Source organism: Giraffa tippelskirchi, chromosome 1 (genome assembly GCF_054371585.1).
Source record: "Giraffa tippelskirchi isolate mGirTip1 chromosome 1, T2T-mGirTip1v1.2.pri, whole genome shotgun sequence".
Taxonomy (NCBI): Eukaryota; Metazoa; Chordata; class Mammalia; order Artiodactyla; family Giraffidae; genus Giraffa; species Giraffa tippelskirchi.
The window spans coordinates 173,918,554-173,940,917 of record NC_137275.1 but is presented as its reverse complement, the minus strand read 5'-3'; the positions used below and the strand labels follow the sequence as shown (position 1 = coordinate 173,940,917).

At 38.8% G+C, this 22,364-nt stretch overlaps 1 protein-coding gene across 9 annotated transcripts in view; it reads right to left on the bottom strand.

The window, feature by feature from the left end:
• The window catches only part of TLE4 (TLE family member 4, transcriptional corepressor), a 275,661-nt gene that overhangs the window by 22,830 nt on the left and 230,467 nt on the right, over window positions 1-22,364 (bottom strand). For 4 of the 9 annotated variants that reach the window (XR_014058551.1, XR_014058563.1, XR_014058557.1 and 1 more), the window contains one exon: window positions 19,118-19,226. The gene's annotated coding sequence lies outside the window, so the exon portion shown is untranslated. Of the gene's footprint in view, window positions 1-7,935; window positions 8,011-10,895; window positions 10,977-12,890; window positions 15,532-19,117; window positions 19,227-22,364 lie in introns of those variants that run through there. The other 5 variants (XR_014058552.1, XR_014058560.1, XR_014058558.1 and 2 more) reach the window with 3 other exon arrangements.

The following is a 22,364-nucleotide window of genomic DNA, read 5'->3' as shown; positions in this document are numbered from 1 at the left end:
AAAATAATCAAAGTGACATGAATTATGGACTAACCTTACAACTCAAGGACATGCAATTTCTCCTCTGTGCAGTGCCCAGGTAAAGAAGAGGTCATACAAAAACTCCAGCAATTAAAGAATGAAAGACTCACAATTGAAATATTTGTGGAATTTCCACATAATTAGAACCTGACCAAGTTGGCTTATGAAGACAGTTGTTCCGTAATAAGAAAAATAAATCCTCTGTTTAAAGGATGAAAAAGGAGGTGGATTTTAAATACTATAGTTTCTCAAGAGAGATCTAAAAAATCACAGTAAATAAATAAGGACTCGCTGAGGCTTTAGGTGTTGTGTGTGCCCCCAGGCAGAAAGATCAGGCTTGGTTAAATCATTGCATAGTCCATCATCTGTGTGTCATGTCACAGAAGGCATCATGGAGAAAAAAAGAAATGTGTCTCCTCCTTTGTGTTGGCCAAGGTGACAGAAATCAGTGTTCAGAGCTGAAGTGATGAACCCTTCACTTTAGAGGAATGTACATCCTGAACATTTTGCCCTTTCAATTCTCCCATGTTAAAACAAAATAAATAAGACAAAAAACATAAATTTTAAAAAGAAGAAGAAGTACGGCGACAATCTGATCAGGAAGACACAGTTTCCCCTCAGGCACTATTTGAAAGATTCTGCAGCAGAAGTTCTACACCTGTCAGAGGAATCTGTTCTCCCGATGTTTTTTCTCTCAGGGAGCGTGTGTTTCTCTGGCAGATAGGAGAATGACCTGATTCTCCCAAGGTAGCAAACGTTCAACTCAGGCTCTGCTGCAGTCGCCTGAAGGAAATTTCCTTTCCATTATTACACCAGTGAGCATTGGGCTAATCAGAACCACCTCTGGGGAAAGAATCAAAAATAAAATGTACCCATCCCCTAGAGCAAGGCTCTGAGCTGCTTTGAACTGCATTTACAGCCTTAATATAACTCAAGAGATTTCACAATCCACATGGGAAACCAAACCCTTCTTCTAATGGAATATTTACTGAGTTTAGCATGGAGAAAAGGATGACACATTTTGATAAGCATATTTTTCTATCTATTGTGTTCATTAAAGGTGCCAATGAGAGGTTTCAAAGTAATTTATTTTATTATTGCTCAAACAAAGCATGTAATTTTCATCATAAACAAGAAGACCCTAAGTAGAATACAATTCTTGCCTCCCGCTGCCCAAGCATATGATGAAGAGGAAGAAAATGTGTCAAAGGCCTCTTCCTGCATCTTAAAAAACTGATGCACCTTTACTTTGCCAACCTATGCTTGGTGTGAGCCTTTCCCATTCTGCAGTTGAATGAAGGATTTTTATTAGGCCAAAATTATATGACAGGAACAAATCAAGTGACTAGTGAGAAACACAGGAGATGGTGAGCTTACTCTTGGACCCTTGAGAACACAAAGAGTGGTAGCCAAGGGCCTCCAACAGACGAGAATCCAACTCACCAAGAAAGAAAAACAGGAGTTTAAAATTCCTCCCATGGTAGGGCATCTATTATCTCCACTGGTATATCTTTACCCTTCATTTTATACTGAGACAAGTAACAGACTCCTACTCTTTTCAGTTCAGTTGCTCAGTCATGTCCGGCTCTTTGCGACCCCATGGAATGCAGCACCCGAGGCCTCCCTGTCGATCACCAACTCCTGGAGCTTATGCAAACTCATCTCCATAGAGTGGGTGATGCCATCCAACCATCTCATCCTCTGTTGTCCCCTTCTCCTCCTGCCTTCAATCTTGCCCAGCATCAGGGTCTTTTCCAATGAGTCAATTCTCCGCATCAGTTGGCCAAAGTATTGGAGTTTCAGCTTCATATCAGTCCTTCCAATGAATATTAAGGAGTGATTTCCTTTAGGATGGACTGGTTGGATCTCCTTGCAGTCAAAGGGACTCTCAAGAGTCTTCTCCAACACCACAGTTCAAAAGCATCAATTATTCAGCATTCAGCTTTCTTTGTAGTTCATCTCTCACATCTGTACATGACTACTGAAAAAACCATAGCTTTGACTAGACGGACCTTTGTTGGCAAAGTAATGTCTCTGTTTTTTAATATGCTGTCTAGGTTGGACGCTTGCAGGGAGCAAGCGTCTTTTAATTTCAAGGCTGCAACCACCATCTGCAGTGATTTTGGAGGCCAGAAAAATAAAGTCAGCCACTGTTTCCCCATCTATTTCCCATGAAGTGATGGGACCGGATGCCATGATCTTAGTTTTCTGAATGTTGAGCTTTAAGCCAACTTTTTCACTCTCCTCTTTCACTTTCATCAAGAGGCTCTTTAGTTCTTCTTCACTTTCTGCCATAAGCGTGGTGTCATCTGCATATCTGAGGTTATTGATATTTCTCCCGGCAATCTTGATTCCAGCTTGTGTTTCTTCCAGACCAGCGTTTCCCATGATGTACTCTGCATATAAGTTAAATAAGCAGGGTGACAATATACAGCCTGACGTACTCCTTTTCCTATTTGGAACCAGTCTGTTGTTCCATGTCCATTTTAACTGTTGCTTCCTGACCTGCATATGGGTTTCTCAAGAGGCAGGTCAGGTGGTCTGGTATTCCCATCTCTTTCAGAATTTTTCACAGTTTATTGTGATCCACACAGTCAAAGGCTTTGGCATAGTCAATAAAGCAGAAATAGATGTTTTTCTGGAACTCTCTTGCTTTTTTGATGATCCATCGGATGTTGGCTATTTGATCTCTGGTTCCTCTGCCTTTTCTAAAACCAGCTTGAACATCTGGAAGTTCACGGTTCACGTATTGCTGAAGGCTGGCTTGGAGAACTGTAAGCATTACTTTACTAGCGTGTGAGATGAGTGCAATTGTGCTGTAGTTTGAGCATTCTTTGGCATTGCCTTTCTTTGGGATTGGAATGAATACTGACCTTTTCCAGTCCTGTGGCCACTACTGAGTTTTCCATGTTTGCTGGCATATTGAGTGTGGCACTTTCACAGCATCATCTTTCAGGATATGAAATAGCTCAACTGGAATTCCATCATCTCCACTAGCTTTGTTCACAGTGATGCTTCCTAAGGCCCACTTGACTTCACATTCCAGGATGTCTGGGTCTAGGTGAGTGATCACACCATCGTGATTGTCTGGGTCATGAAGAACTTTTTGGTACAATTCTTCTGTGTATTCTTGCCACCTCTTCTTAATATCTTCTGCTTCTGTTAGGTCCCTTTCATTTCTGTCCTTTATTGAGCCTATCTTTGCATGAAACATTCCCTTGGTATCTCTAATTTTCTTGAAAAGATCTCTAGTCTTTCCCATTCTATTGTTTTCCTCTATTTCTTTGCATTGATCCTTGAGGAAGGCTTTCTTATCTCTCCTTGTTATTCTTTAATCAGATCCAAAAGTGGGTATCTAACATTTTTATGTAACAAGTAATTGTACTTTTCTCTCTCAAGTAGAAAAAAAAAAATTGCCCTCTCACTTTTATTCTATTAATTATGATGATACTGAGAAACCAGCATTATATCCATGAAGGCTTCCTGTATTTTGTGTCCACCCACCAAGCTATCATCTAACGTATTTCTTTCTTGGGTAAAGACTCTTACCTAGGAAATGCTGTTATAAAAGAAGTTTGATTTGTAGAAACATTCATGTAATGTGTAAGAAATCTGCTAAAAAAGCAAGTGTAAATTCTAACTGTGTCTACGGTTCACATACCAAGTAAGTAAAGCTCACCTGGTCACAGAAATTCTTTGTTCACTAGTATTAAAAATTAATATTTTATTAAAATATAATCATGATATCATTTAGAATCTAGATAATACATTTTCTCTTTTAAATTCGACAAATCTGTAAACAGATGTCCTTTTTCATCTTCATGATAATCTTATAAGATAGAGGAGGTATAATATGCTAAAATTATTCCTATTTTCTGAAGGGAAAAAGAGGAATCTAAAAACTCAAGCAGCCTACATACATGGAATGAAACTGGCGCACCAAAGTTAAAATATTGCCTGGGAAATTTATTGAACTAAGTCTCCTCAATCATTTATTGAGTTGAGAGTTTGTAATGACCCTCAAGTGGTGCCCAAAGCTAGCTTATTCCTCCCAAATACCTTCAAACCCTCCCCTCCCCAATCCCCCCCCGCCCCCTCGAAGAACACATTTGCAACTGTGGATTTTCTGACCCAAAGAAAGAACGGCTGAGCCAACTGAATTAGAGTTCTACATGATCCGATTAGCTGGCCTTGGTGCGGCTCCTTCAGGGATATCGCGCTCACATAAGAACCTCGCCCTCACTGGCAGGATAAGAGGGGAGGGAGAGGAATGGGAGAATCATTAAGCTGTAAGAGTGAAACTCAAGTGATCTGAATACCCATTTCTCATTTCTTTGGCTTCTCAAATGCTACTGTAAATGAAAATAAGTCAGAGTACAGTATTAATGAACAAAAAATGTTTTCCTTAATGAAAAAATATGTTTTCCTACAGGGACCAGGCCAGGAAGTGGGTGGTGGGGGCATTAGTCAAACTGCTTTACTGTGGCTAGCTGTGGTTATCCAACCCAGATTTGAGAAGCAGTGTAGGTACGCAATCACTTACTTTCAGCCTGCAAGTCCTTTTGATAAAAGAAGCCCTTTGCAAGAAGCATTTCTCTCCTGTCCTTATAAATCAAATAAATAAAAATAAAACTTTCTGCCAAGCCATATGCTGCTATTCCTATCCTTCAACTGGCCTTAAAAAAAAAAAAAAAGACTACCTCTTTCTGTTCTTTTTCCTATCCCTTTATTAAGAAAAACAAAACAAAAGAGCTAGAGAAAGACAGAGAGAGAGAAATCAAACAACTGTCTAAACAAATCAATCCAACATTTCCAAGGGCTTGTGACCTGCGGCAATGTCAATTCCGTCTTTTTTTCCCCCCTTTCTTTCTTTGAATCAATATAACCTATGATTCTGATCACTCCAATATGTCAGTGCCTGCTGAGGGCACCTTTTATTGCTCATAAAGCCCCAGACGATAATGAAAAATAAGCAAGAAAACGATAAATTCATCAAGGTTGTGAGAATATTTGAGGAAAAAAAGAATTTCCTGAGGTAACTGTCCTTGACCTGGCTCTTTAATCGAGTGAAATTTCATCACTTTATCTAATATCATGCTTCATGCTTCAGGCACCCAGCAATTCTATTTTAGTGTGGTCTAATGGGCAGCTGACATATCCACTCAGCCCCAGACTGCATAATTTGTGCTGACATACTGTGTGGCCAGCAGCCTTGCAGGGGCTGGTTATGTGGCCTTGCCAGGAAAAATGTCATCAAGAAGAAGTTCTTCTTAACAATTTGGGGCTCAGCTTTGCAGGCTTCGGTGGACTTCACTCTTAAGAGGTACGGAGTCCTTGATTTGGGTGGCTGTGCGTATCTGACTATAGGTGAGAGATTAGAAAAGGCCCCAGTTATGGTGGTCTGAAATCTGAATCTAGACGGTGTAATGAAGACTGTCATTCTAACTGCTTTGCAGGCGGCTCTTCTCAGAACCCCTGATTCAATTTGATATTCTGAGGTTAACGTACTGTATTGGGCCTGAAAATAGGAATGCACACGAAAAGCTTTTACACTTACTCAGTTCACTAAGCATGGCAAACTCATCAACAGCTATTTGTACACTGTAGGCATGGTGGGACTTACTTTGATGTTCTGATTTATGCTTGCTATTTTCCCCCCAGTATCACTTTGGAGTCGAAATGTACTTTTTTAAAAAGTCAGCTTTTGACATAATAGGACTTCCCTGTAGCTCAAACGGTAAAGAATCTGCCTGCATGCAGGAGACCAGGGTTCGATCCCTGGATCAGGAAGATCCTCTGGAGAAGGGAATGGCAAGACCCTCCAGTTTTCTTGCCTGGAGAATCCCATGGACAGGAGCCTGTCGGGCTATAGTCTATGGGGTTGCAAAGAGTCGGACATGACTGAACAACTAACACATACACCTTTTGACATTATGGCCGAGGATATTATCATAAAAAAGGCAACACACACACATAGAAATGCCATAATTTCTAACATACACAAACTTCAAATTTTTCTAAAAAATATAAAGAAAACTAAAGAGACAAGATAAAAACAGAGATCAGGTTGATGGGGAGCCAGAGACAAGGGCAGGGTGGAGGGATGAATAGTGAAATGGGTGAAGCTGGCTTATTATAAAACAAATAAGTCCTGAGGATGTAATGACCAACACGGTGACTACAGTTAATAATACTGTATTGCATATTTGAAAGTTTCTAAGAGAGTAGATCTTAAAAATTTTCATCATAAGAAAGAAATTTTGTGATTATATATAGTGACAGATGTTAGATTCGTGGTGATCATTTTACAATATATACACATATTAAATTGCTATGTGGTACACCTGAAACTAACATAATGTTATGTTAATTATATCTCAATTTAAAAAAGAGACATAAGTATATATATCACCTCAGACTGACCTCCGTACTAGAGAATGAAAAATGCCATCTAAAATGTTATTAGAACAACTAACAAAACATGGATTATAGATTAAAGATAAGTACTATATCAATGCTAAATTTTCTGAATTCAGTAACTTGCCATGGTTTTGTAAGAAAATGTGTTTTCTTTCACAGTTCACATTGAATTAAAGTATTAACGCTTATGCGGGCACAATGCATGCATATTATTCTCAAAGGGTTCAGAAAAATTTAATTAGAGAAAAAGGGAAGGATAAAGGATTTGCGGCAAAATGTTAAAAGCTAGTGAGTCATCAGAGAGAGGCAAAATAATTCTTGTACATAAATTCTGTCAAGTGGAGGTGCAGCTGACTTCCCTCCCCCTTTGTGGAACAAGCCAGTTTTGTATTCATTTGCAAATTCATTTCCATATTTCTGATCTTTGAACTGGTTCCGACATTGCCTGTTTCCCTCATTAATAATGAGTTAAAATATTTGACGCGTGTTCATTCAAAACAAAACTGGTGAACCTGGGTAAAAGCATACAATTCTCTTAACCAAAATTGCTGCATTCCTCTAAGGTTAAAATCTTTGCAAAATAAAAAGTTTTGAAAATTACTGTAAACAACAAACAATAGTGGGTGGGAAATGGTGTAAGAATGAACACCTGCTATGTGCACGTATCGAGCAGAGATGTTCTTTACAGCAGACAGTGTGTTCAGTCCAGAATCATGGCCAGGGAAGGTTAAGTAAGCTATCGTCAGTCTATTACTACCATTACTCTCCTCATAATGAAGCTCTGTGACTTGTGGTCTCACTGGGACTCTGAGATGTCTGGTTAGATCTACTTGTATGCTATGCCTTGCTTCATCTCACATCTTTTATATTTAAGAAACTGGAGTATAGCTTTTTCACATTTGGCAGAAAGATTAAATTTAATCTCAAATGGAGCAAGATATTTTTATCTTGAGAGAGGTGAAAAGTCACACTGGGTCTGACCTTATAGTCCTCAGGGTCCATCTATGGAGGAGGGGTCTTTTGTCACAACATGTTGGTAGCTGCAGTTGAGGAAGAGGAGCACTGGAGATTGGGGTGAAGAGCAGGGAGTATCAAGCAGTAGAGGCATCAGTCCATGAAGGACTGAAAGCAGGACATCTTATCAGTGATGAAATAAGGACACTGTCCTCTCTTTTAAATGCCACATCTTCCATTCTAAGCAGGAGTACTTTTAATAAAACTGCTCAAATGTTCCTTCCCCAGTGATTTCCAGCTTTGTTGTTGTTCAGTCTCTAAATCGTGTCCAACTCACTGTGACCTCATGGACTGCAATACGCCAGGCTCCTCTGTCCTCCACTGTCTCCTGGAGTTTGCTCAAATTCATGTCTATTGACTTCTAATCATCTCATCCTCTGCTGCCCCCTTCATCTTTTGCCTTCAATCTTTCCCAGCATTAGGGTTTTTTTCCAATGAGTCAGCTTGTCACAACAGGTAACCAAAGTATTGGAGCTTCACCTTCAGCATCAGTCCTTCCAGTGAGTATTCAGGGTTGATTTCCTTTAGGATTGACTGGGTTTGATCTCCTCTTCTCTAAAGCAAGAAGTATCAGTTGAAGTACAGTAACAGTTATTGTAATAATAGTCTGTAAGTTACACTGAGCCTTTATAATATCCCAGATACTCCATGCACAATAGCACATTATCTCCTTTAACTCTCAAAATTCTCTGAGCTAGAGAGTACTAACCCCACTCTACAGATGAGTAAAAAATCCAGGGAGCCTGTGTACCTTGTCTAAGGACACCCAGAGATAACTAGTGTAGTGGCAGAGTTAGATTTCATATCAGGTTCCAAAGCCAGAATGCTTAATTAACTTCTATGCTAAAAAACTCTAGAGCACAGGTTTAATGAAAACAAGCTTAGAAATTGCTTTATTAAAAGCTCATTGAAGGAAACAATACAGATTCGGTGTTCAAAACATGGTACTGCCCGTACTGTGGCCAAGTGTGATCAACTCTCTTGTGTAGCATCATGCTAATGAAATAACCAGTTTAAATAAAGCATTTAGACTATTTAGAGCAAAACAATGCAAAACAGGGTCATTTTCCTAGACTATTTAAAGTTACTAAGAAGAGAAATGAGGAACTAGTCTTCAACTTTCCATTTTGAATATCTTAAAATACTAGTTGGCAAGACCTCATACTTTCTAAGAGTACAAAACAAAACTGTCTAACTGTGAGAGATTAGAAATGCAGGTTTTAAGTAGAATTGTTTCTGTGATGGTAATAAACTATATCAAAATTTTCTCTACTAAAAGCAATTTTTTTTTACTTCACAACATTTTAATTTAAATGGTTTCTGATAGCCAAATCATAACTAGAAGTGTTTGAGATCCAATATTTTATATGAACTGGGTGCATCTTAAATATTAATCCTATCCCCTATTTTCTGTAAACTCCAATCTCCCTTAATCACTGGAAAATATCAAGTCTCACTAATGAGGCTTTGAAAGGTAAAAAAAAGAATCTTCAGTCCATTAAAATGATAACTTTGGACGCCATTTCATTTTTTATCTGCTGATAAGTCCTTCACTTAGCTAACATTTATTGAATGCGTGTTGATACTTGTCCTGGAGAAGCTTAGAATTAAAAGGGTAAGATACACTTCAACAGTGAGTTACAACAATGGAAAAAATTAAAATACTCAATAGACGATGAAATAAAAATCATTTTCCTCTCAGAGACAGCTTCTTCCTCAGTCTACAATATTCCAGTGCGTCTGTCCATCACATGGCTTCACCTCCTTCACAAGAAGGAGCACATGACTTGGACTGACCAGTCAGAGAACCCAACTTCCCAGAAACAGTGGCAAATGATGCAAACTGGAACAATCCTCCAAGGGAGAATAGGGATGATATTGGTGCTGTGGAAGAGGGTTTCTCTTCTTCTAAGATTAAGAGCTAAAAATATCATGTAAATCTAGCACTTCTGAGAACCACTTTCCTATCATTCGGAGTGAAGGGTCTGCTGAAGTCTGAAATCAATGGGATGAAAACAGAGACAAATGAGAACACTAGCTGGGCACTGCATTCAGCTGGCTTCATTTTTAGTTATATGAACCAATAAAAACTTTTATTTGCCCAAATTTATTTGATGTTTCTTTCATTGGAAACTAAATCACCTAACACCAAAGTGATTCATGAATAAAGTTTGACTGGATTGTAAAACTTATTTCATCTCTAACAAAATAATTTATCCAAGTACTACAGGGAGGTAGAGGAAAGAACAATTACCTACAGCTGGAGAAGGCCCCCCAGTGCTTCATAAAGGGGTAATACTTGAGTTGAGCTAGAATTTTCCACGTAAAAGCAGAGTAAGGACATTTTGGCATGAGGAATTAGTGTCAGCAAAGCCTTTCATGAAGAAATGTGGAACCTTCTGGTGCATTTGTGGAACTCACTGATACAAATACACACACACACACATAGAGGGAGAAAGGAGCAGTTGAGCCTGGGAAGGTATTGGGGAGCTAGATGATAAAAAGACCTTGAAGCAGTTCAGCTTTTATTGTGTAAGCAAATGAAAGCCACTAAAGGTTTTTTTTGGGGAAAAAAAAAACCCTCATGATTTATCCTATTTCTTGGGGAAATAATCCTGCAACAGTCTAAGGAAATAATTAAATTAGGAAAGATAGGAACAGAAGCCAACCCAGGAGCAGCTCTGGTGAGAGGTGTTCAGGACATAAAGACAATGCCTAGGGCAGAGAGAAAAGGGTACATAATCAAGAGACATTTTAGAAATAAAATTAATAGGGCAAGGTGATGAATGTTAAACTGTTTGAATAGTAATATCTATCAATAGGGAACTTTTATAAAGAAATGATGATCTGATAAAGTTTTGATGAAACGATTTTCAATGGTTTAAACCACCATCTTTCAGGCAAAGAGGAACGAACCTTTGAGAAATGCTTAGAAATGATCCAAAACACGCAGATGTACTACGCTCACTCTAGTATCAGGAAGTGAAAGAATTTTACTTCTAAGTTTCTACTTTATAACACATTTTAAACTGCAGACAAATGAGCTGGCATAATGATAGAGTCACAAAATGAATTGCAAGTTGAATGTTAAATGATGCTTGCTTCCTCTGGGTTTTTGTGTGGTCGGGCTTAATCTTAGGACAGCAAGCAAATGTGAACGCACACTGTCTTTACTTCCTTCCTTCCTTCTCTTTTCTTCCTCTTTTCCTTCCTTCCTCCCCTCAGCCCTCTTTTTTTTTTTCTCTCTCTTTTTTTCCTCTTACGCCTCCACTATAATTAAATTTTTAGCTAAGTTTAGAAGGAAATTTTTCTTTTTGTAATGGAAATAAATCAATACACTGTTTTAAAATGGCAAAAGAAAAATTAGAAAAGCTTTCTGTGGTCTGGGGAGTGTACTAACTTCTAATTTTTAAGACAACAAATAGTTACTGAGCACTTACCAGGTGATGGGCAAAGTGTCAACTGTATCGTTTCATCCAAAGTAGCCATTTTCTCCAGAGATGCAGTGCTCAGAATCTGTGCTTGAGGAATTGTGACGCTTCTAATTTAATAATTAGATATTTTCTCTTTCAGCTAGATTACGCATCTAATCATAATATGAAATTTTAGGATGATTTCCTTTCCTGGATTGATTATATTATCATTTGAAATCAAATAAGGAGTGTGCAGATAGTCTAAAAATTTCCATCATGATTTTCCCTGAGGGGACACAAACGTTGATTTCAAGTTGTAACCCTTGGGGTGGGGAAGGGGAGGCCCCATGGCCTGTTTTAACTTTCAGATGGATACGACTCACTCATCATTCAAATTTAGTTAGATATTGAACTTAATAGCAAACTCTGGCATTCAATACTGAGTGTGAAATAATGTTCAGTTGTGTCAGGGGAGGGAAAGCAGATGGTGAAAGAGGGATGATAGGCTCTGAGGATAAGGGGAAGGCTAAAGTGGGAAAGTAATGGAGATCTAGTTATCAATGCTAGAAACCAGGTGGCAAAAGAATATGAAGCTTACCATCCAGAGGACCTCCTAGGCATTTTTCTGACTATATCCAGATTCAAAATCATTTGAAAGGAAATCAGAATTAAATTCTTAATTTATATTATAGCATCCTTTCATGGATTTCCCTGGCGACTCAGACAGTAAAGAATCTGCCTGCAATGCAGGAGACCTGGGTTTGATCCCTGGGTTGGGAAGATCCCCTGGAGAAGGGAATGGCAACTCACTCCAGTATTTTGGCCTGGAGAGTTCCAAAGACAGAGGAACCTATTGGGCTACAGCACATGGGGTCACAAAGAGTAGGACACGACCGCGCGACTTTCACTTTCACCCTTTCATGTTAACACCACATACCATTATTATTATCCTACATAATAATCTAGGAGTTTCTACAGGGTTTTTTTTTCCATCTTTAAAATGCAAAGAGGGGAAAACATAAATACTGGTGACCATCTCCAAATCTCCCCCACCAAAAAAAAGTAAGAAGGTGGGATACAGAACAAAGAGGTATACAAAAATCTCATTTTATAAATTAAAGGTCAAGTGGAAAGGCCAACAGTGAGTAAGGCATCCTTAAGGAGATGTCACTCTTAGAAATGATTCTAAGGAACATGAATATGGCTTTTATACGTATAAATTTGAAATCGACTTAGCTAAAAAAACTATCAAAAGCCATTTCCAGGAGAACTTCTAATATCACACAGACAAATGCATTAATCAAAAAAATAAAAGATACATTTCACTAAATTAAGGATTCTTGAGTTTTCAGACCTTAAAAAAGAGTATGTTCTTATAATTTCTTTTAAGCAATAAAAGAAATTATGGTTGGAACAATAACCAACTTATCACAATTTAGCGAAAAGGAAAGGGAAAGAGAGCTATAACATATATTAAGCTTTCTTTTTTTTTTCTGTTTTAGCAAAACAAACAGTGAGTGAATGTGCCTTTACCACATCTGCTTAACCTTGAAGATGCACGGTTTTGCTCTCTCTTGCTCTGGAAGCTTTAAATGGCAAAAACATTCCTGGTTTCATATACAGTCTGACTGAGTAATGCAATGATATCAGTGATAAATCTGAAATAGTTGTGGTTTTGTGTAACATTTCCTCCAAGAATTATAAATAAGCCAAAAACATTAAAAAATGCAAAGGGAACCCTCCTTAAGAACCATATAGGAAAACAAGACTGAGTGAAAAAGTCATTTGTGTTTGCAGTGTAGCCTCATTCATAGGGAAATTCACATGACCCAGACTTGTCTTTTGACCAATAAATTCATTAAAAATAAATTTAATTAAACATCTACGAATTTGCATCCAGGTCGCCACTGCCCTGATGACATTTATTCGGTAATGGTAGAATTCAGGGTTTGTTTGTCTTTTACATCTACACTTATGTAGGTTCTACAATATGTTCACAGGATATACAAAATTGGTCATGGGTTTTTACATAGATATCTTTTATTGAACCCTTGTTAGCCTATGTTTAGGAATAAGGGTTAAGGGGTGGTATGTAATATTCTAGTTTAAAGATATTCCAATAAACTAAGCCTAAATCCACTCATGCTATATGCAGGAATATTTTTTATGTGTGCACACAGTATCACTTAACCTTCTAAACTGTATATTTTTAGATAGTAAGAATTTATAGTAACTACAAATCCTGGAATGGGTGAATTTAACTCAGATGACCATTATATCTACTACTGTGGGCAAGAATCCCTTAGAAGAAATGGAGTAGCCATCATGGTCAACAGAAGAGTCCGAAATGCAGTACTTGGATGCAATCTCAAAAACGACAGAATGATCTCTGTTCGCTTCCAAGGCAAACCATTCAATATCACGGTAATCCAAGTCTATGCCCCGACCAGTAACGCCGAAGAAGCTGAAGTTGAACGATTCTATGAAGACCTACAAGACCTTCTAGAACTAACACCCAAAAAAGATGTCCTTTTCATTATAGGGGACTGGAATGCAAAAGTAGGAAGTCAAGAAACACCTGGCGTAACAGGCAGGTTTGGCCTTGGAGTACAGAATGAAGCAGGGCAAAGGCTAATAGAGTTTTGCCACGAGAACGCACTGGTAATAGCAAACACCCTATTCCAACAACACAAGAGAAGACTACACGTGGACATCACCAGATGGTCAACACCGAAATCAGATTGATTATATTCTTTGCAGCCAAAGATGGAGAAGCTCTATACAGTCAGCAAAAACAAGACTGGGAGCAGACTGTGGCTCAGATCATGAACTGCTTATTGCCAAATTCAGATTTAAATTGAAGAAAGTAGGGAAAACCACTAGACCATTCAGGTATGACCTAGATCAAATCCCTTATGAGTATACAGTGGAAGTGACAAATAGATTTAAGGGACTAGACCTGATAGACAGAATGCCTGATGAACTATGGACAGAGGTTCGTGACATTGTACAGGAGACAGGGATCAAGAAAATCCCCATGGAAAAGAAATCCAAAAAAGCAAAATGGCTGTCTGAGGAGGCCTTACAGATAGCTGGGAAGAGAAGAGAAGCGAAAAGCAAAGGAGAAAAGGAAAGATATTCTCATCTGAATGCAGAGTTCCAAAGAATAGCAAGGAGAGATAAGAAAGCCTTCCTCAGCGATCAGTGCAAACAAATAGAGGAAAACAACAGATTGGGAAAGACTAGAGATCTCTTCAAGAAAATTAGAGATACCAAGGGAACATTTCATGCAAAGATAGGCTCGATAAAGGACAGAAATGGTATGGACCTAACAGAAGCAGAAGATATTAAGAAGAGGTGGCAAGAATACACAGAAGAACTGTACAAAAAAGATCTTCACGACCCAGATAATCACGATGGTGTGATCACTCACCTAGAGCCAGACTTCCTGGAATGTGAAGTCAAGTGGGCCTTAGAAAGCATCACTACGAACAAAGCTAGTGGAGGTGATGGAATTCCAGTTGAGCTATTTCAAATCCTCAAAGGTGATGCTGTGAAAGTGCTGCACTCGATATGCCAGCAAATTTGGAAAACTCAGCAGTGGCCACAGGACTGGAAGAGGTCAGTCTTTGTTCCAATCCCAAAGAAAGGCAATGCCAAAGAATGCTCAAACTACCGCACAATTGCACTCATCTCACATGCTAGTAAAGTAATGCTCAAAATTCTCCAAGCCAGGCTTCAGCAATACGTGAACCGTGAACTTCCAGATGTTCAAGCTGGTTTTAGAAAAGGCAGAGGAACCAGAGATCAAATTGCCAATATCCGCTGGGTCATCGAAAAAGCAAGAGAGTTCCAGAAAAACATCTATTTCTGCTTTATTGACTATGCCAAAGCCTTTGACTGTGTGGATCACAATAAACTGTGGAAAATTCTCCAAGAGATGGGAATACCAGACCATCTGACCTGTCTCTTGAGAAACCTGTATGCAGGTCAGGAAGCAACAGTTAGAACTGGACATGGAACAACAGACTGGTTCCAAATAGGAAAAGGAGTACGTCAAGGCTGTATATTGTCACCCTGCTTATTTAACTTATATGCAGAGTACATCATGAGAAACGCTGGGCTGGAAGAAACAGAAGCTGGAATCAAGATTGCCGGGAGAAATATCAATAACCTCAGATATGCGGATGACACCACCCTTATGGCAGAAAGTGAAGAAGAACTAAACAGCCTCTTGATGAAGGTGAAAGAGGAGAGTGAAAAAGTTGGCTTAAACCTCAATGTTCAGAAAACTAAGATCATGGCATCTGGTCCCATCACTCCATGGGAAATAGATGGGGAAACAGTGGAAACAGTGTCAGACTTTACTTTTGTGGGCTCCAGAATCACTGTTGATGGTGACTGCAGCCATGAAATTAAAAGACGCTTACTCCTTGGAAGGAAGGTTATGGCCAACCTAGATAGCATGTTTAAAAGCAGAGACATTACTTTGCCAACAAAAGTCCGTCTAGTCAAGGCTATGGTTTTTCCAGTGGTCATGTATGGATGTGAGAGTTGGACGGTGAAGAAAGCTGAGCGCCGCAGAATTGATGCTTTTGAACTGTGGTGTTGGAGAAGACTCTTGAGAGTTTCTTGGACTGCAAGGAGATCCAATCAATCCATCCTAAAAGAGATCAATCCTGGGTGTTCATTGGAAGGTCTGATGTTGAAGCTGAAGCTCCAATACTTTGGCCACCTCATGCCAAGGGTTGACTCATTGGAAAAGACCCTAATGCTGGGTAGGATTGGGGGCGGGAGGAGAAGGGGACGACAGAGGATGAGATGGTTGGATGGCATCACCGACTCGATAAACATGGGTTTGGGTAGACTCCGGTAGTTGGTGATGGACAGAGAGGCCTGGCGTGCTGCTATTCATGGGGTCGCAGAGAGTCGGACACGACTGAGCGACTGAACTGAACTGAACTGAACAAATCCTTTATGAATTAACCAGACCACCAGCCACAATGTCAAACACTTAAAGAGAAATTTCATGAAAATACTAAGCTTAAGTTGTCTCCTTTACTTCTGGCTAAATGAAATAAGCAAAGAAAAGGAGATTTGCCCCAAGTCAATACACAGGCAGAAAGCAGAAGACTTCAGAACTCCAAGAGGAATGGCATCCATTTAAAAAATAATATTGGATTTTAAATTAAATTCTTAACTAAAGATGGTTCTAAAAATCAATGTGCTCTGCTTCAAAGCAAGAAGAAAAATTCTAACATAGTTCTAAGTATACAGTAGGTGCAGAATAAGTCACTGATTAACAAAAAAGCAGTGACAAGAATCTCATGCTTTTCTAGAAATAGAGGCAGAATCAGGGCTTTCTTTTTGTCTGGAAGTCCACTTTTGTTATGTGCAACATGGAGGATCAAGAGAGTGTGACTTTACTAGGGCAAGGAAGCAAGGAGACACATAAAAAGGTGTGAAAGAGGAACTTTAGGACTGGCAAAGGCAAGAACACCAGCTCATTTTCTCATTTTCATATGTCTCAAAAAAAATTCTTTTAAAATAGAAGGTACTTTTTTCTATTTTCTCCTTAACATAGAGAATAAATCTGAGAATGGCCTAAGATCTCCCTAATCAATTGGTCCTCATTGTTCTTGGAAGTAGGTGGGTTGCTGCTGCTGCTGCTGCTGAGTCGCTTCAGTCGTGTCCGACTCTGGGAGACTCCATAGACGGCAGCCCCCTAGGCTCCCCCATCCCTGGGATTCTCCAGGCAAAAACACTGGAGTGGGTTGCCATTTCCTTCTCCAGTGCAGGAAAGTGAAAAGTGAAAGTGAAGTCGCTCAGTAGTGTCCGACTCTTAGCGACGGACTGCAGCCTACCAGGCTCCTCCGTCCATGGGATTCTCCAGGCAAGAGTACTGGAGTGGGATGCCATTGCCTTCTCTGTAGGTGGGTTGAGATGGCTTCCAATAAAAAAAGAATGAAATAATGCCATTACAGCAACATGGGTGGACCTAAAGATTATCATACTAGGTGAAGACAGTCAGAAAAACAAATACCGTATGATATCACTCATATGTGGAACCTAAAATATGACACAAATGAACTTATCTATGAAAGAGAAACAGAGTCTGAGACATAGAGAACAGACTTGTGGTTGCCAAGGATCAAGAGGGAGGGATGGATTGGGAGTTTGGGATTAGCAGATGCAAACTATTACATATAGAATGGACAAACAACAAGGTCCTACTGTATACCACAGGGAACTATATTCAATATCCCATGACAAGCTATAAGGGAGGAGAATATGAAAAGGAATCCATACATATGTATAACAATCACTTTGCTGTACAGTAGAAATTAACACAACATTGTAAATTGACTATACTTCAATAAAATAAAACTTAACAAAGAGATGGCTTCCAGTTTTGAGTAATCATTATTCCTTCATCTCTGCAAATCCTTCTCAAGATCCAAAAAGGAACCAAAATGAGGAGACAGTGGGACCATCTGCAGAAATCTCCTGCTATCCCTTTAATCTCCAACTGAACGGCAGCTTACAGTGCCCAGATACATACCAAGGCTCCCTGTGTGTGCTCTGGCTATATATACAGAAGGTATAGCCCTGAAGAGACTAAAGCACAGAGAAGCTAAAGGATGACTGTTCCAGACAATAAAGATTACAGGTGGCACTTCTATACAGATTAAGACATGTATTCCAAGTGCACTGTCCAAACAGGTGGACACTATGTACATATTCATTAGATCCTATGCAAAACCACCAGGGACCCCCCATCTTAAAGCAGTCCCATTAAAAGGGAATTAGCCTACTTAGAAAAGAGGGCTGTGTGTATTTGACTTGAAAACAAAATTTGACAAGGTGACCATCTGTTTTCCCTTTCCCACTTAATTACAAAAGGAATGATGCTTGAAGTCAACCAAAATATCCAAGAAGGAATTGATATTATGACCCATTTATTTTCTCTACAAACTGCACAAAAAGAACAAAAACGGCCACATTGAGAAGCAGCAGAATTAGTGACTGATCTTCCACCACAACTATTAGGCTTGCAGTGTCACCCTGAGGACACTGACATTACTCAAGCCGCTGGTAAAGGCTTCCTCTGGGAGGGACAAATGCCCACAGGGTGATACCTTATTCTACCAGCTTGCCTGGAATCATCTCCACCCAAAGTCAGAGTTTCTTCCTGCAAAGTCTGTCTGGTATGTGTGTTTGTTTTTAAACAAAATATATTTGAATGCAAAAGTAGAGAAATAGCTCCTTGGATGGAAAGTACAACAGATTAGAAGTTCAAAGGTCTAGATACCAGTCCCATGTAAGTCAACCGGGATCTGTGTGACCTTAGGCAAATCACACAAACTGAATCTTAATTACCTCATCAGTAAAACAGGAATGATAATACCAATTCTGGTTACCTTCTAGAACATTTGGGAAAGTTTCATAAGATAATTGAAAAATTTTCAAATGCAGAAGATTAATAACAACGTTAACAAAAACACAGGTCAGGTCAGTCGCTCAGTCGTGTCCGACTCTTTGCGACCCCATGAATCGCAGCACGCCAGGCCTCCCTGTCCATCACCAACTCCCGGAGTCTACCCAAACCCATATCCATTGAGTCAGTGATGCCATCCAACCATCTCATCCTCTGTCATCCTCTTCTCCTCCTGCCCCCAATCCTTCCCAGCATTAGGGTCTTTTCCAATGAGTCAACTCTTTGCATGAGGTGGCCAAACCTAAGAAGAACCTTATAAGGGACCTAACCAGAGCATGAGTAAGTACCCCACACAGTGGTAAGACAGTTTTCTACCATCCCCTTCTTGTTTTAGATTTGCTGACCAGTTTTTTCTCATCTCAAAAAGCCATGAGAATAGTCAACGTGTTCCAGAGAAGTAATTACTTAACTGGTATTTGCACTTGTGTAGACCTGACTTTTGCAAGCACAAAAGTGAACTCTGTGTCCTTATCTCTCTGGAATTTTCCTGAGACCACAGTGACCTTCATTCTAGTGTTGCACTCTCCAGTGTGGGAGCCACCAGACACATGTGCCCATTTAAATTAAAATTAATTAAAATCAAATAACATTAAAATTTTAACTGCTCAGTCATATTAACCACATTTCACATGCTCAATAGCCCCAGGTGGCTGGTGACTGCCATGTTGGACAGATAGAGAACATTTCCATAATAGAAAGTTCTATTGGACAGTGCTAACAGTACACTAAAAATAATAATAATAAGGCTTACCAAGAGATAAGTAGGGAAGATCACATATGCTTCAAGTTCAAGCTTTGGTTCAATTCTGCCTTTTCCTCAGACTAATGACTTAAACTCCCCAAGACTCGGTTTTCTTCATCTGTAAAATTGAGACAGTAACAGCACTGTTTTATAGGGTAATTATGAAAATAAGTGAAATAATATAGGCAAGGTATCTAACATATTACATACAATCGATAAATGTTATTTATTACTGTATTTCATCAAGTCTAAGATGCAGAGCTTTTCACATTTTAACATATCTCAAATTCGTATGTAATTTATAGTCTTTGCCAAAAGAAACTTGGCAGAGAAATGTGTTGTGACATAGATGTCAATGCCTGCACATGTGCAAATTAGCATGTGTGTAGAAGGTTATAGATTCATTTGAGTCTCACCTAAGCTGGGAAATAAGCCTTGTTTGCATGGCATGTAGTTGAACCTTATTTTAAGTTTGGGTTCCAATTGTCATTGAAAATGTCTTCAAAAAAGAATATATTAAAATGTAACAGAGAAACAAACAATAATTGTCTTTGCAGAATATTGTCATGCTCTACACAATACAATTAAAAGCAACAGAAATTGCCAAGTCTCTTGGAATAGGCATAGGTTTCTCGAAACTATGAAGAGTCGATGATATATTTTCATGAATTCCAGTGATCATTCTGGCACCAGTATCCATCTATCAGAAACAGCTGATTCTGAAGAACTGTCTAATGTCCATTAATATGTAATCCAATTGAGAGGGAAAAGTTAATTATGATTTGAACCACACAGGGATTGTTCATCAAGCCTGGAATATTATGACACATCTTGAAATGTCTTTTGATCTTAAATATACTAAAGAGGAACAGATTATAAAAGACAGGTTTTGAGGTGGCGTGGAGAAGGTCACCATGGTGTTGCTGATAGTGTCCAAACCAAAATAGACTCAGGAGGACATTTAGACTTCAAATGTGAAAAAAGCTTAGGCTCAAGCCAAACTTATAAACTGAAGAATGAACATCTACCAGGAAAAAAGAAAAATGTGTAATTTTATAGGTGCTTTTTTCCTGAAAAGTTGTAATAAAATTCATGATATATCTAACAATTTATGATACCTTGTATCAAGAAAATAGGAGATTATCAGCAAGAGACCTATGAGGAAAGAAAAGACAAATCCCTAATCTCCTAAATTTAGCTCTAGAAGACAGAGTTTTTCTTTTTTCTTTTTAGTTTTAGTTTTATTATTGATGTTCAGTCGCTCAGTCATGTCCAACTCTTTGTGACCCCATAGACTGCAGCATGCCAGACTTCCATGTCCATCACCAACTCCTGGAGCTTGCTCAAACTCATGTCCATTTAGTTGATGGCATCAACTGATGTCAGTGATGGCAGCCAACCATCTCATCCTCTGTCATCCCCTTCTCCTCCTGCCTTCAGTCTTTCCCAGGATCAGGGTCAATACATTTCATCAAATCTGATAATTTACTTGAAAAGCACACAATTATTTTCAAAGCAACTAAGAAAGAAAAAAAAAAAGACCTTGCCAATTAGACTGACACAAGTACCTTCTTATTATTTAGAAATTTTTCACACTTATTGGAATGATTTCTTTAAACTTATTTTTACAGTGTTTTATGTTATTTATTGCTCCCATGTATTCACAAAAAAAGAAATTAAGTAAAAATGCCTATGATTAAGATGCTACAAAAAATTCTTCACCTAAAGAATCCAACAGACCTTTCTGAACTCCAAGGTCATCATGAGAATATCATACCTGAGCACTTAAGGCAAAAATGAACAACTGGAGAACATCCCTCACAGACAGCACTGAAACAGTTTCAGAGTCAGGGGTGGCTGGGGTACTCCCGAAGAAGGGAGAAGGCTACAGCCTATCCATGGGACAACTGCCAAGAGCCTGCAAGGTCAAGAGCAAAAACTCATCTTGCAGCCAACAAGCCTGAAAATCTCACAGCTTCCCCTACAGAAGCCATTACACAATCTGGCTTGTCACTTCTCTGACATAGCACTTTAATAATGTTTACTAGGGCTTTTATTCCCCTTGATTTTAAAAGGTATTCTTGTTCATTGCAAACAATTCAGGAAAACAACATCAATAACAAAATACAAAGGAAAAATATATGTCCCAGATCTCATCAATATTGGTGCATTTTGACATATTTCCTTATAGTCGTTTTCCTGTGCCTTAACTAGACTAATACTAGTGATGCAATTTTCTTAGCATTGTTTTCACTTAGCATTTCCTAAAGTCAGAAGAATATTCTGGACAAACAAAAACAAACAAAAAGGTATCCAACAGGAATCACTCTTATATTCAAAGCCTTTGATCCTTGTGTTTCTCCACAGTATTTTATTGAGGGATAATATATATGTTGAATATAACTTGAAAGGGTGCTCTGCTATTGACTATGGAATTTTCTTCCAAGGAACTGACACTCCATTGGCAAATGCTGATGGTGGTGTTTCCGTGATCCATTCCAAACATCAGGACTTGAGTCCTTCTCCAAATGTCCTTATTTGCTTTGCAGTCTGAAACATTAAGGGATTTTAGTGGCCCAGTCATGAATGAATCAAATTTACTCCCCTCTGTTCTGTTTCTGTCTTTCCTGAACTAACAGTTACTTTTTCTTTCAATGTAGAATCAGAATGTAATATTTTAGGAAAAAAAATTTAAGTAGTAATTAAACTCAATACACATAATAGGAACAATGCACATAATTCAAGTTATAATAATATAATCAAGATGTTAAAGTGATAAAATAGTCAAGACAAGATTGCTCATGCTGAAGCAATGCAACAGTATCGTAACTGTCACCTGAAAAGTGATATGATGCCTTTGATGGTAAGATGCACCTTGATTTAAATGTGTAAAAATTGCCATCTTAAAATCAATACTTACTTATATACATGGAAATATTAAGAATGTGGTGAACTTTAACCTGGGCTTTCCCGGTGGCTCAGATAGTAAAGAATCCATCTGCAATTCAGGATTGATCCCTGGGTTGGATCCCTGGGTTGGGAAGATTCCCTGGAGGAGGAGATGGCAACCCACTCCAGTATTCTTGCTGGGAGAATCCCCATGGACAGAGGAGCCTGGTGGGCTACAGTCCATGGGGTTGCAAAGAGTCAGATCACAACTGAGTGACTAAGCACAAACTTTAACTCAGGAATCCAATCAATAAAACTCAGACTACAGGAAACACTATAGGTCAAATAAATTACAAGGAAGGAAAAA